Source organism: Gobius niger (assembly GCF_951799975.1).
Source record: "Gobius niger genome assembly, chromosome: 4".
NCBI classification, from domain to species: domain Eukaryota; kingdom Metazoa; phylum Chordata; class Actinopteri; order Gobiiformes; family Gobiidae; genus Gobius; species Gobius niger.
Genome location: NC_136855.1, coordinates 35,631,562 through 35,645,578, shown reverse-complemented (window position 1 = coordinate 35,645,578; position 14,017 = coordinate 35,631,562).

Below are 14,017 nucleotides of genomic sequence, written 5' to 3'. Positions count from 1 at the left end.
CACTGTTAGTCTGTGCAGGTGAGGTCCACCCTTTCAAAAGACTCCAGCCTGTGTCTCCTTTCAGTGACCCATCAGACGCTTGGGTTTCACTGCTGATTGAACCGTATCCATGGTTACATATGCATTCCATTCCAAAAACCTACCAGAAAACTTAAAAAACCTGAAATAAGATTGATCCTGAAGCATCATAGGAGCCATCGGGAAAGTAAAAGCGCTAACCACCCATACAGCCACTGAGTCACTGAAAGGTCAAATACGCACTAATATCAACAGTTCTTTTTTTTACGTAAAAAGTTGCATAGTGCACCTTTAATATAGAAATGTGTGAAAAAAGACGTAGTAGTTTACATTACAGTGACTGCACTGCTCCCTGAAAGGTCTGAAACACGTTTATAAACTCACTTACGTGAAGAATTTAGACTTTATTTTTTAATGCTTAAAAATGTCTGACTTACAGGCGAGTTTTCTTGCATTTCTTTAACAGTGACCCTGAAAGAGAACTTGTCTCTGTGAAGAATTGGGATGCTACAAATGTTAGGAAAGTTAGGAATGAGTTTGGACCACAACTTTTAGTGGCTTCCTCCGGTATCAAAGGTATAGGGCCTTTATTTGGATCCAGGTGTTTATTTATTTCAATAGAAATTTATTATTTATTTATTTATTTATACTGTGAAAATTTGTATGCAATATTTTCCTAGTAGAGTAGTAGTTCAGTATTGTGATGTTATATCATATCACTAAGCATCATGGGATTCACAGCAATAATAAACTAATGGAGATTTTTAAATGCATAATGCAGCTAGGACGTAGATGAGAGGGTCCCATTCATTGAAAAAGGTTCCAGAGTCTTATATGAACCTTAATGGCTGCTCTATCTCCTCCTACGTAGCCTGTTCCTTAAAAGGACAAACAGGTGGGAGGCCCTGCGCTCGTGGGGTGGGCGGAGCCTCCACAGGGCTCCAGAGCATGATTGACAGGCTCTGGAGCCAGTCAATGTACTGAAAATGCTTCCAAAGCCAGGCTTTTAAGCCGTTCTTGTTTGAAGTCCCATTAGAATCAATGATGCCAAGTGTCTCTTGAAGTATTACAGCAATGTCAGCTCCCCACCATAAGAACCATACAGAAGACATGCATTAGTGTTTCCGGGCCAACACGGAAACACCAATGCATGCTTTTATCACCAGTCATGTCGACAACTGTAATGCCCTGCTTCCTGGTCTTCCCAAAAAGAGGATCTCAGGTCTACAACTTTTACAAAATTCAGAAGCTCGTGTCCTGACGAAGACCAGGATGCGGGACCACATTACACCGGCTTTAGAATCGCTGCATTAGCTTTCAGAACTGCTTTCACCTTATGAACCTTCACGGCCCCTTCGCTCCTCCGGCAGAGGTCTCCTAGTTATTCCTAAAGTCAACAAAAAGACTCATTTCCAATATTACTGCCCTCGCCTCTGGACGACCTGAGGAGGAGCTCAGGGCTGCAGAGAACGTTCATGTTTTTTAGAGCAGACTCAAGACCCACCTTTTTAGCTTTATTATTATCTACTTTATTTAGTCTGAATATATAATATATATATGGGAAGTTTCAGCACGCTCTGGGGCAGTTTGCAGCCGAGTGTGTAGCGGCTAGGATGAGGATCAGCACCTCCAAATCTGAGGCCATGGTTCTCCACCGGAAAAAGGTGGCTTCCCCTCTTCAGGTCGGTGGGGGGGCCTTACCTCAAGTGGAGGAGTTCAAGTATCTCGGGGTCTTGTTCACGAGTGAGGGACGGATGGAGGGTGAGATCGACAGACGGATCGGTGCGGCGTCAGCAGTGATGCGGTCGCTGTATCGGTCTGTCGTGGTGAAGAGGGAGCTGAGTCGGGGCAAAGCTCTCGATTTACCGATCGATCTACGTTCCCACCCTCACCTATGGTCATGAGATTTGGGTAATGACCGAAAGGACAAGATCGCGAATACAAGCGGCCGAAATGAGATTTCTTCGCAGGGTGGCTGGGCGCACCCTCCGAGATCGGGTGAGGAGCTCAGTTACCCGGGAGGGGCTCGGAGTAGAGTCGCTGCTCCTTCACGTCGAAAGGAGCCAGCTGAGGTGGCTCGGGCATCTGTTCCGGATGCCTCCTGGTCGCCTCCCGCGGGAGGTGTTCCAGGCATGTCCTAGTGGGACAAGGCCAGTGCTTAATTTGATCCCCTGTTTGGGGGAACGCATTCCCCCAATTTCAAGTTTTTCAGGGAAATGGATCCAGGAAATATTTTGGAGGATCCGGCAAAAAATGTATCTGATATAATGGTGTTTAATGAGAGTGTTCCGGCAAATGTTTTGGCCTGTTCCCTGAATCCATCACATCAGGCCAAAAGTGTTCCTGAAACTACTAATTTACAAATTAAGCACTGGACAAGGCCTTGTGGAAGACCCAGGACACGGTGGTGGTACTATGTCTCCGAGCTGGCCTGGTGTCGTCTCGGGGTCCCCCCAGAACAGCTGGAGGAGGTGTGTGTGGATCGGGAAGTTTGGGCATCTCTGCTGAGACTGCTGCCCCCGCGACCCGGCCCCGGATAAAGCGGAAGAAAATGGATGGATGGATGGATGGATGGATATATGGGAAGTTGTGCCAGGCGTATTGTTTTAAATGTTGTAATCTGTAAAGCACTTTGTGATAACTTTCGGTATGAAAAGCACTTTATAAATAAAGTTTGATTGATTGATTGAGTGGGTGGCGGTGTGCACCTAAGCTGTTGGTTCCTGCCCGCCAATAAACAAAAGAAGAAGAAGAAGAAGAAGGTAAAATGATGGAGTTATTGTTCTCATTGAAACATTTGAAGTTTTTTTTTTCCTCCACGTTTTATGCTGTTTTACGTTAGTCCTGGAAAATGGTATGTTAGCACCCACAACATGGCGGATCTCCATGGTAACACTGACCTTTCCCGAACTCGAGTATAAATATGTGGTTTAAACTAGACTCATATGTTTTTTTTTTACTTGCAGAGAAAGTGGGGCATTTCTTTCCATTCTTTGCTCTAACCTGTGGCGTCTCTTCCTGCTCTCTCCAGAATCTTCCGTTTCGTCATTGTCACATCGCCGACTACAAATCGCCCCTTCCCTGTAACCACACTCCCTCACTCTCTCCAAATGCGGCGTGTCTCCATGGCGACACACGGCACAGCGATTCCGGCTGGACGGCTATGGAAGCCCGCCGGAAGTGTGTCACGCCCCGTTTATGGGACGGAGAGGAAAGCCCAAAAGGAAAGAAGCGAGTGGGACGGGGCGAAGGGTATAAAAGCTCCGTCCCGAAACCACGAGCGGCACACAAACAGCTCCGCAAACCGGCTCGCACGGCTCACACAGCGTTCCCATGGCGACCAGTATGGACACCCTGCCCGCCCACCTGCTCCCGCTGGTGATGGAGGAGTTCCCGCAGACCCTGGAGGAGCTGGGCTGCGTGTGCCGGGCGGGACAGAGGGAGCCCAGGCTGCGGTGCGTGCAGTGCGGCATCATCGAGGAGGCGGAGGAGGAGGGCGACGGCACGCAGCTGGAGCAGGACCAGGCGCACCGCTGCTACCTGCGCACCCTGGAGAGCCTGAGGAGGAGCACCCGCTGAGGGGACTCACATGGGAGGAGGAGAAGAAGCGTCATGTGACCAGAGGACCGGCTTTGTTTTGAACCCGGGCCGGACTGAGCTGCAAGAGGGCGCCTGGACATGTAGCCAGAGGGAATACTGAGCCGGAGGAAGTGGGCTGTTTGACCAAATGTTTGAGATATCTTGGCTTTTTCTTGAAAACTGAACTAAACACTATGGATACAGAGAGACTGGATCGTCCTGGACCTGTTTTTGTTGGACTTTTCAAACGTTGCGCTCTCTCACAAACGCATGCAATAAGCCTGTGCCGGATATTTTTGTAATCACAGGAAAATATAGTTTTTATTTCTCTATTCATTTGTACGTTTTTGCGAAGGGCTTCGATTTCCATTTAAAAAAAAGTTATTGATTGTACTTATTTTGATATTGTGAAAGAGTTGTGCACCGATTTCTATTCTTCTTCTTATTGCTGCTGTTATAATTGTTATTATTACAGTCATTGTGCGCACATTGATTATGCAATTATTAGGGATGTCTGTGTTTTGGAGATTTTACATGCCGTTCTTGAAGACCAGAGTGACACTGCATGTGCACACTGAAAGTATTTTAATAAATAAATAAACACATTTTGAAATGAATGTTATTGTCTCATGAGTCTGTGAACCCCTTAACTCACACCTGAACCGAGCACATTTTCTCCAGCTTTTACCCCAATCCGAAAGCTTCTGGGGAAAAAGGTGTGGAAATTGCAACAAAACTGAGACGAAAATGTGGAAAAAGTGACAAAAAATGTACAAAAAATGTACAAAAAAATGGACAAAAAAGTGATAAGAATTTGACACAAAAAAAAGTGAAAAAAATTTGACGAAAAATTGAGAAAAAATGGACGAAAAAGTGAGAAAAATTTGACGAAAAATCTAGAAAAAATGGACAAAAAAGTGATAAGAATTTGACAAAAAAAAATGTGAATAATTTGACGAAAAGGTGACAAAAAGTGACAAAAAAATGTACCAAAAAATGACAAAAAAAGTGATAAGAATTTGACAAAAAAATGCGAATAATATGACGAAAAGATGACAAAAAGTGACAAAAAAATGTATAAAAAATGACAAAAATTGACAAAAAATTGACAAAAAAGTGAGAAAAATTTGACGAAAAATTGAGGAAAAAATGGACGAAAAAGTGATAAGAATTTGACAAAAAAATGCGAATAATTTGACGAAAAGGTGACAGAAAGTGACAAAAAAAAATTGACAAAAATGAGATGACTGCCCAACAAAAAGTGATGAAAAAAAATCTGATGATGTGAGGAAAAAGATCAATTTAGTTTTGTAGGTCTTAGCTTTCAAATGAGGTGTTACACTGGCCTACAGGATTTGGGTAAAGCTAAACCGGAGAAAATGCTCTCGGTTCAGGCGGGAGTTAAGAGGCTAGAGACATTCCAGGCTGAAATGTCTGTTATGGCTGCAATCTTAGCTTAACCTTAATGTAAAATGATTGAATTATAATGAACAAAAAAAACCTGAAAATCCTATGAGTGCTTGTAAAGTGGAGGCCCCGGTTATGGCCCGCCATTAAACATTAAACTTGAGGCACCAGAATGGCTTGGAGCGGCCCTGGGGAGGACTGCATTAAAGGAACAGGCCACCATTTTTACATACTGAGATGTTTTTGCCTGAGCTTAGATGAGTTGATGCGTACCCGTCTGGTCTTTGTGCGTGCCCTCAGTCACGCAAAACGACCAATGATGTTGCTAGCATCTGGCCTCTCCCAATGTATTCTTATAGCTCCAAAAGGGGGTGAAGTTGGAAGCTACCACGCTCTTCCAGGTGGTCCTGTTCCCTTAAGCTTTACTATTGTGTTGACAGGTGTGACAACAGTGGTCTGAAATTAATCAGGAAAAAAATATACAAATAACTACACTTGTCACATTACTTATTGTACATTAACTCACTGAAAAAAAAGGGCTGTCAAATGCACAATGTACTTATTTATTGTTCATTCACGCATAAAAAAACAAGGAAAAGACTCGAGTTTGAGTCCTTTGTCCCTGCAAACAGCTGAATCATGAGGCTGCCATGTTCTTTTGGGCATCTATGAGAAACCTACTGGATATTGGGGGTTTCTACAGTATATTGCTTTGCTTTACTCTTTGCTTTGGGGGAAATGATGCGTAGTATGGCTTTAAGTGACGATACAAAAAGATGGGTATTCCCAGAGGTGGGTAGAGTAGCCAAAAATATTTACCAAAGTAAGATTACTGTTACTTTACAATAATTTTACTCAAGTACAAGTAAAAAGTAATGACCCAAACAATTACTCAAGAAAGAGCAAAACAGAACATTCCAAGAAAATGGCAGAAAAACAAATCAATTCTAAAGACAAAGGTCCACGAGACTAATTACATCTATTGTGTGCACAAATATTTACTTACAGTGGAAAAAGTAGCACATTTACTTTACTCAAGTAAGAGTACAGACATTTCATTAGAAGTAAAAAGTACTGTATGAAAAACTACTCTAAGAAGTACAATTTCTTCAAAAAACGTACTCAAATACATATACTTGAGTAAATGTAACTGAGTACTACCCGCCTCTGTTCCTGATCTGTTTAGCGTCACTGGCTCGGTTGTCACGTGATCACAACTTCCTGACTCCCTTTTTTGTCCAACATCAGAGGCTACTTCCTCTTCCAGACTGTTCCGTGCTGGTCCACGGGGGGGCAGTATTGCAGCACTTATCCCTCCTCTCCGCACGCTCTGCTCTGATTGGTTGCCGTGCAGACTGGCACTGCCATCTCTGATCTCCAGCAGCAGCAGTCAGAAAGAACTAAAAGGCTCTAATCACTTAACCCAAACACTTTGAGTTTTGACCTCATTAGCTTTGTTCGAAATGTGTGCAATGTTTTATACCTGGTTATAGCCGAGTGTTTCAAAGCTACTGTAGTGTTATGTGGATGGTTCTCTTGATCCTTTGATTATGGTATAGTTCAAAGGTCAATGATTGGAAAAGCAGTGGGAAACAGGGATGAAAAGAAGCATTGAAGTAGATTCCCTAAGGCCTAACTTTGAGTTGTTGGTAATTACAGACGGCATCTCAGGAACTGCCCGTATATGGTCATGCTTGAAGCAGACAGAGGGGGAAGACAAGAGGAGATTTTGTTTTTCTACTTTCGATGATTAGCTCCAAAACTACTTTAACCTCTTAACTTCCACCTGAACCAAGCACATTTTCTCCAGTTTTGGCATTACCCAAATCTAAAAGCTTATTTAAAAAGCACCAAAACAGTGACAAAAACGAGGATAAAAATGCAACAGAAATGTGCCGGAAAAGCAAAGATAACGCGAAAAAAACATGACTAAAAGTGATGAAAGAGCCACAAAAGAGCGTCAATAAAATGCCACAAAAGCAACAATAACACAATAAATAAGGGATTAAAAACGTGACGGAAAATCAACAAAAAAGAAAAAAAAAACTCGACAAAAAACCTTTGAAAACACGACAAAAAAATGGACGAAAACATAAAATAAGCGTTTCAAAAAGGTGACATAAACATAGCGACAACGCGTCACATAAATTGCAATAACTTTTGTAGGTCTTAGCTTTCAAATGAGGCATTACTCGGGCCTATAGGCTGTCAGCTCTCAGGTCAAGTAGCTCTACGATTTGAGTAAAACCGAACTGCATTTAAAGCCATGCTTGGTGAAGGCGGGAAGTAAAAGGGTTAACAAATGCTGAATTATGAATATACTTTTCTACCCAATAAAGATGCAAAGATATGGAGAGGAGCAAAGTGGTTCAACAGCCCAAGTAGCAAATGCTTGATGCTTTGTGTTAGCATCATGCTACGAGCTAACAGTGCAGCTCGAGTGGCTGTAGTGAAACTATGGTGAGTGTTTTTACTCTGCATCTCCTGGATAGGACCTCAGGAGGAGGTTTTTGGAAACTGTTGATGCTAAGAACAGCCACCAGAGAAGATTCAAAGATGACTCAAGTGGGTCGAAATACAACTGTGTGTTTTTGAGAGAACTATCTTTTAAAGTTGCTGAACTTAGTACAAATGAATAGGGAAGACAGGTGCCATACTGAAAGTCGGTGACGTTTTGTCCTTTTCATAGCATTTATATAATGTATGTGGTTTCTGTATCATTAACATGTTATAAGATGATCTTTGGAGGCCACTGGACATGTTTCTGACCCCACAAAAAGCGGAAACTTAACTTAACTTAATTTAGCTCAGAAGGTATGGTCATTTGTAGCGGATGTACAATCTCAAAAGGTTTGTTCATTAATGACTTCTAACTAGGCAGAGCCGTTTTTTCCTATGCGCAAACTACGCACGGTGCAGGGCCCCTTAGACGAGGCTAAAGCCGTTGTCCGTGGTCTTTTTGTCGTTAAGATGAGTTGAATCCACACTTTTCTCATTTCTCTGTTTCTCTCAATGTGCACAGTCTAAAACAAACTGGGTTACTCAGGCTAATTCTCAATAATAAGACAGAAATAAGGTTTCAGTTGAAAGGTGAGAAAACGTGACCATTTGCTATTTACCATTATAAAAAGTTGGGAAATAGACTAGTGTCGTCCTAAATCCCAGTCTCACAGTGGCTTAGTGGTTATTGGTTCTCACACAGAGGGGCGGAGCCTGATTTGAAGTCATTATTTTCCACTTCTGCCCTGCACTACTGCACAGTGGAACCGTTTTTGACCGTTAATGAGTTCTCCCTTCGTCGAATAACCATGGGATGTGAACTGTAGGCCCCCCGTGTGGATTTTTGCTTAGGGCCAGAACCGGCTCTGTAACTAGGCTTTGACCTAGAGGTAGTCGATGGGTTGACAACAGCTGAAACATCTGGATCATTCATAATTTACTTTGTTTGAGGGCTATATGCTAACAGCTAAAGGAAAAGTACATTGAGCTGGTGACTAGTTTCTCGGACATGCCGACTTGCTAACTCTCTGCATAGGATCAAACGCTGCTTCCCCTTTTCATTTCTACGCTTGTTTCTACTCACATTAGGCCTTATAATACGCGGTAGTCGTGGTAACAGCGCAGAGGAAGCCCCGGCAGATGGCATCAATTAAAATACAAAACAACAAAACCGAGAGCGACATTAGGAGACCGACCAGATAAGTGCACGCATTGATGTACCGACTATGGGATGATCAAAGCGAGAGAGGGAGACAGAGGGAGACAAAGAGAGCAAGGCAGAGGGAGATCTCTGTTAAATGACTTTTGAGAGCTTTTTACCATGTTACAATGTTGTGCGCTCATCAAAAACATACCTGCCATTTGAGGAATTATTGAATCTTCCCTGGTGACTAGATTAGTATTCATAAGTGCGCCGGCAGCGGATTTTTCCCAGAGCTCCTCCCAGGGCCCGAGCTCGGCCATATCTCGAAATGTAAAAAACAAAAAAAACATTTCGAGCCATTCAATCACAGACCATGGCATGAAGACATATTAACTGCAAGTTGCTAATGACTCCTTGTATCCTTAAGTGTGTGGCAAAAAGACATCGATGTTTCAAATGTGTCTCCGCACCACTATCTTTGAACTAATCCGTCATCTTTGCCTGAACTTTAATAATCTTTCCCCCAGTAGATCAAATAACTGTCAGCCAACCACATTTCCAAAAATGAGTGAAAAGCACACTACACTGTGTTCCAAATTATTATGCAAATGACATTTTTCTAAGATTTTCTAAATTGTGAACTCAAATGAGAGTCAGCATAATTTTCAAGTCTTTAGCTGGTAGAGGATCATTTAAATGTGGTGGAAACAATTTCCCAGTGATAACAGTATTTTTTTCAAAAATAAATATAGTGAAAAACCTCAAAATCCACTGTTCCAAATTATTATGCAACTCATCGTTTCAATACATTTTAAAGCTTGTAATTAACTGAAAATGGTCATTTGTTGTATTTGCAGCATTAGGAGGTCATATTTACTGAAGTCAAAAGCTATTTCAATCAAAAAAATATTAACAGGTCAAGTTATATTTTACCATAGGAGCCCTTGTGTGATAGCAGCTTCAAAATTCTTAAATCCATTAAACTTGTGAGTTTTTGGACAGTTTCTGCTTGGATTTCTTTGCAGGATGTTAGAATAACCTCCCAGAGCTGCTGTTTGGATGACAACTGCCTCACACCCTCATAGAAGTTTTTTTTGGTGAGGCTCCAAAGGTTCTCAACAGGGTTGAGGTCAGGGAAGGAGGGGGTCCACATCATGAGTTTCTCTCCTTTTCTACCCATAGCAGCCAGTGATACAGAGGTATTCTTTACAGTGTGACATGGTGCGTTGTCATGCATGAAGAGGATTTTTTTAGGGAAAGCACGGTTCTTCATTTTGTAGCATAGAAGACAGTGGTCAGTCAGAAACTCCACATATTTTTCAAAGGTCATTTTCACACCTTCAGGGAGCCTAAAAGGGCCCAAAGGGGCCGACCAGCTCTCTCCCTTATGATTTTGGTCCAAAACATGACTCCGCCACCTCCTTACTGACGTCACAGCCTTGTTGGGACATTGTGGCCATTCACCAACCATCCACTACTCCATTGATTTGACCATCCAGGGCTACACGGCCTCATCAGTGAACAAGACTGTTTGAAAATCAGTCCTCATGTATTTCTGAGCCACTGCAGCCGTTTCTGTTCATCAGCATTCAAATAACAGTTTAGGGGAGGCCCGGATAGAAGGTTTATGCACAACTGCAGCCTCTGGAGGGTCCTACACCTTGATGTTCGGTAGACTCCAGAGGCACCATCAGCTTCAAATACCTGTATACTGCTTTGTAGCATCTGTTCTCTTAATCTGATGTGTTTGTCTGGCAGAAACCGTCCATATTGTGCCTTTATCTGCACAAACCTGAGCGTGCTCTGAATCATCCACAAATCTCTTATCAGTACGATGATTATGCTTAATCTTTCATGAAATATCGAAGGTTTTCATACCTAGACCAAGGCATTCAACTATTTCACGCCTTTCATCAGCAGAAAGACCCTTTTTCTTTCCCATATTGCTTGAAAATGATGATCTGCATAATAAAGTGGAACACCCTTTTTTGCAGTTTTTCTCTTAACTGGGCTTAACCTGAAAACTAATCATCCCAGGTCTCTAAGATTCATGTCAGTGATTCATAGAGCCCCGAGACACGATACCATCCATGAGTTTCATTAGTATTATTATTTTGTTTACCTTTTTGACACAAAAATCCAATTTGCATAATAATTTGGAACACAGTGTACAAAACGGACACTCTTCAGCCACAGAGCTACACCATGGAGGAGTCGCCACTGCCGATCGCGCTGGGCTGCCTCTGGGGTCTAAGCCCCAGGTGAGAAATCTACACATGTGATCCTCCAGCTCAAGATAGAAGGAGAGGAAGAAAGGGAAGGAAATGATTAAAAAAAACACATCGACACTAGGTGAGTTTTGGGTTCATAATCCTGTGCAAATATTGACGCAAAACCGCTAATAACACCACTTCAACGGCAGACGCCTGCCCTTTGCTGATTGGTTTACTCCACTTTGTATGTAAGACACCCATCCATCCATTTTCTTCCACTTTATCCGGGGCCGGGTCGCGGGGGCAGCAGTCTCAGCAGAGATGCCCAGACTTCCCGATCCACACACACCTCCTCCAGCTGTTCTGGGGGGACCCCGAGGCGACACCAGGCCACCTCGGAGACATAGTCCCTCCAGCGTGCCCTGGGTCTTCCATGAGGCCTTGTCCCACCAGGACATGCCTGGAACACCTCCCACGGGAGGCGACCAGGAGGCATCCGGAACAGATGCCCTCGCCACCTCAGCTGGCTCCTTTCAACGTGAAGGAGCAGCGACTCTACGCCGAGCTCCTCCCTAGTAACTGAGCTCCTCACCTGATCTCGAAGGGTGCGCCCAGCCACCCTGCGAAGGAAACTCATTTCGGCCGCTTGTATTCACGATCTTGTTCTTTCGGTCACTACCCAAATCTCATGACCATAGGAGAGAGTGGGAACCTAGATCGATCGGAAAATCGAGAGCTTTGCCCTCCGACTCAGCTCCCTCTTCACCACGACAAACCGATACAGCGACTGCATCACTGCAGCGCCGCACTGATCCGTCTATCAATCTCACGCTCCATCCGTCCCTCAATCGTGAATAAGACCTTGAGATACTTGAACTCCTCCACTTGAGGCAAGGGGTCCCCACCGACTCCCCACATCCGGCTGCAAACTGCCCCAGAGCGCTCTGAGGGTAAGACACCCATCCATGTAGGAACTTTAAAATGAAATTGAAAAAGTAATTTGTAAATGATTACATCCATCATCAGCACTGTTCTCACATTCAAGTTGTGTCTCAGTCTGTTTCTTGCTTTCGTACAGTCTCAGGTTTTAAAAAGGTCATTGTCCTTCCACACCGCTGTCGCTGCAAATTTGCTTTTGATATAAGCACTATGCTTTTGTATCTGTCCCTGTGAAATGAACCAACAGAAGGAAGCGAGAGAGAGTGAAAGATTGAGAAATGATGGAGGAGAGAAAGAGAAGGGGTGGACGGAGGAGAGAAAGAGAGATCAAGTGAAGCGAAGGAAGTCAGAGAAAGAGAATAAGAAAGAGGAAGAAAGAGAGAGCGATTCTGTTCGTCCAAACTGCTTCTTTGGTTGAAACTGCAGTGTAATGAGGGTCTGGATATTCTCGTTTGACTACATGATTGCGGCGCTAATGGCCCGGGCTGCGTGTGACTGGGCAGTTTAGCGGGAGCAGAAGACTGAGCGCGAACCCCGGTCCGGACCGATCCATCACGCCGGCGTCCCCTCAAACCCGCCCTGACAGCTGCCCTTGGAAAACGCCTCCTTCGGTGCTCGGCTTTTGCATTGGAATCGCTTGCTCAAAGACGCGGCCTTTCAAATCGCAGGCTAATCTAATCCCGGAGTTTGGTTTATTAAATCTCACATGTCAGCTGTCCAATCAGAGCGCTGCGGAACAAAGAGTGTCCTGTGGGTTTGAGGACACGGAGGTTGTACGCGCTTTCGCTCATACGCTCGGGGAATAGTGGTTAATCAGAGTCTGCTTGAATGGCATCATCTTCAAATATATTGGTCTCTATCCTTGTTCTTTCCCCACATTAACATTCATGTATCGGTTTAGCAATTAATTAATTTTCTTGTAAACTTCTTTTGTTTTGTCCAATCATAATCTCACTATGTGGTCACAGCAGTCATTAACTTAACGTGAGGACAATTTCTCCGGTTCAGCTTCACCGAAATCTAAAAGCTTCTTGAATAAAGCATCAAAATACTAACAAAAATGGGATGTAAATTGGTGAGGAAAAAGCAACAAAAACGCAACAAAACAGGTGACGAGAAAGTGGAAAAAAGCAATAAAAAAGTAACAAAAATACGAAAAGGTGATGACAAAGCGGGGAAAAATCTCAGATCAAGTCAAATCTTAGATCAAGTTTTGTAGGTCTCAGCTTTCAAATGAGGCGTTACTCTGGCCTATAGGCTTTAAGCTCCAGTCGTGAAGCTTGGGTGAAGTCCATCTATCCATCCATTTTCTTCCACTTTTCCGTTTCCGGGTCTCACGTTGCACCAGCCCCTTTTGGCTCCTCCTACAGGTGGTGAGTCCACAGAAGGACGGCCTCATGGTTCTAACCCGGCCTGTTGGTCTCTCATAAGGGGCTTCTGGGTGAAGTCGAACTTGAGAAAATGAGCTTGGTAAAGGCGGGGGTTAAGAGGTTATAAATGGACTGTGCTGCATGAGCAATGGGCGAGGAGTGTGCTTCTCTGTGGTCCTCATGGTGGGGAGCTGACATTGCTATATACCACCCCCTGGTGGCCAGGGGCGACTCCAAGAGACACTTGGGAGCATTGATTCTAGTGGGACGGCTTAAAAGCCTGGCTCCAAAGAGTTTTTCTTTATCTAAAAATCGCCATTTGAAATATTTTAACCGCGCTGGTTTTGTTTATCAGCCCGAAAAGTTGAAGCATTTTCCAGGCATTGACTGGCTCCAGAGACCTGGAGCTCTGTGGAGGCGCCCCGCTTTTTTGCGGAGGAGACAGAGCGGCCATTAAAGGAGCTATCCTTGATTTTTTTTAATTTTCTGTATTGGAAAAACATTTGTTGTGTCCTTTAGTATATGGTAAGAGCAGACACTTATCCAAAAAACACTGGTTTTAAAGCTTTTTAAACAGTCATAAAATGTCAGGCTAGTAGGCATTTTTTACAGTGAAGTGACAGTTTTCCTCCCTGAAAGTTGTTAAACCTGGTTTAAACTAAGTCCCTGTGACGAATTTTGATGTTGTAAATGCATTAGGAAAGTTTGAGTTTGGACCAGAAACTAGCCATTTGAAATTTGAGTGACCCTGTTTCTTTGTACAATCAGGTATAGCTCCTTTAAGGTTCACATACGACTCGGGAACCTTTACAATGAATGGGACCCGTTCATCTTTATTGTATTATATC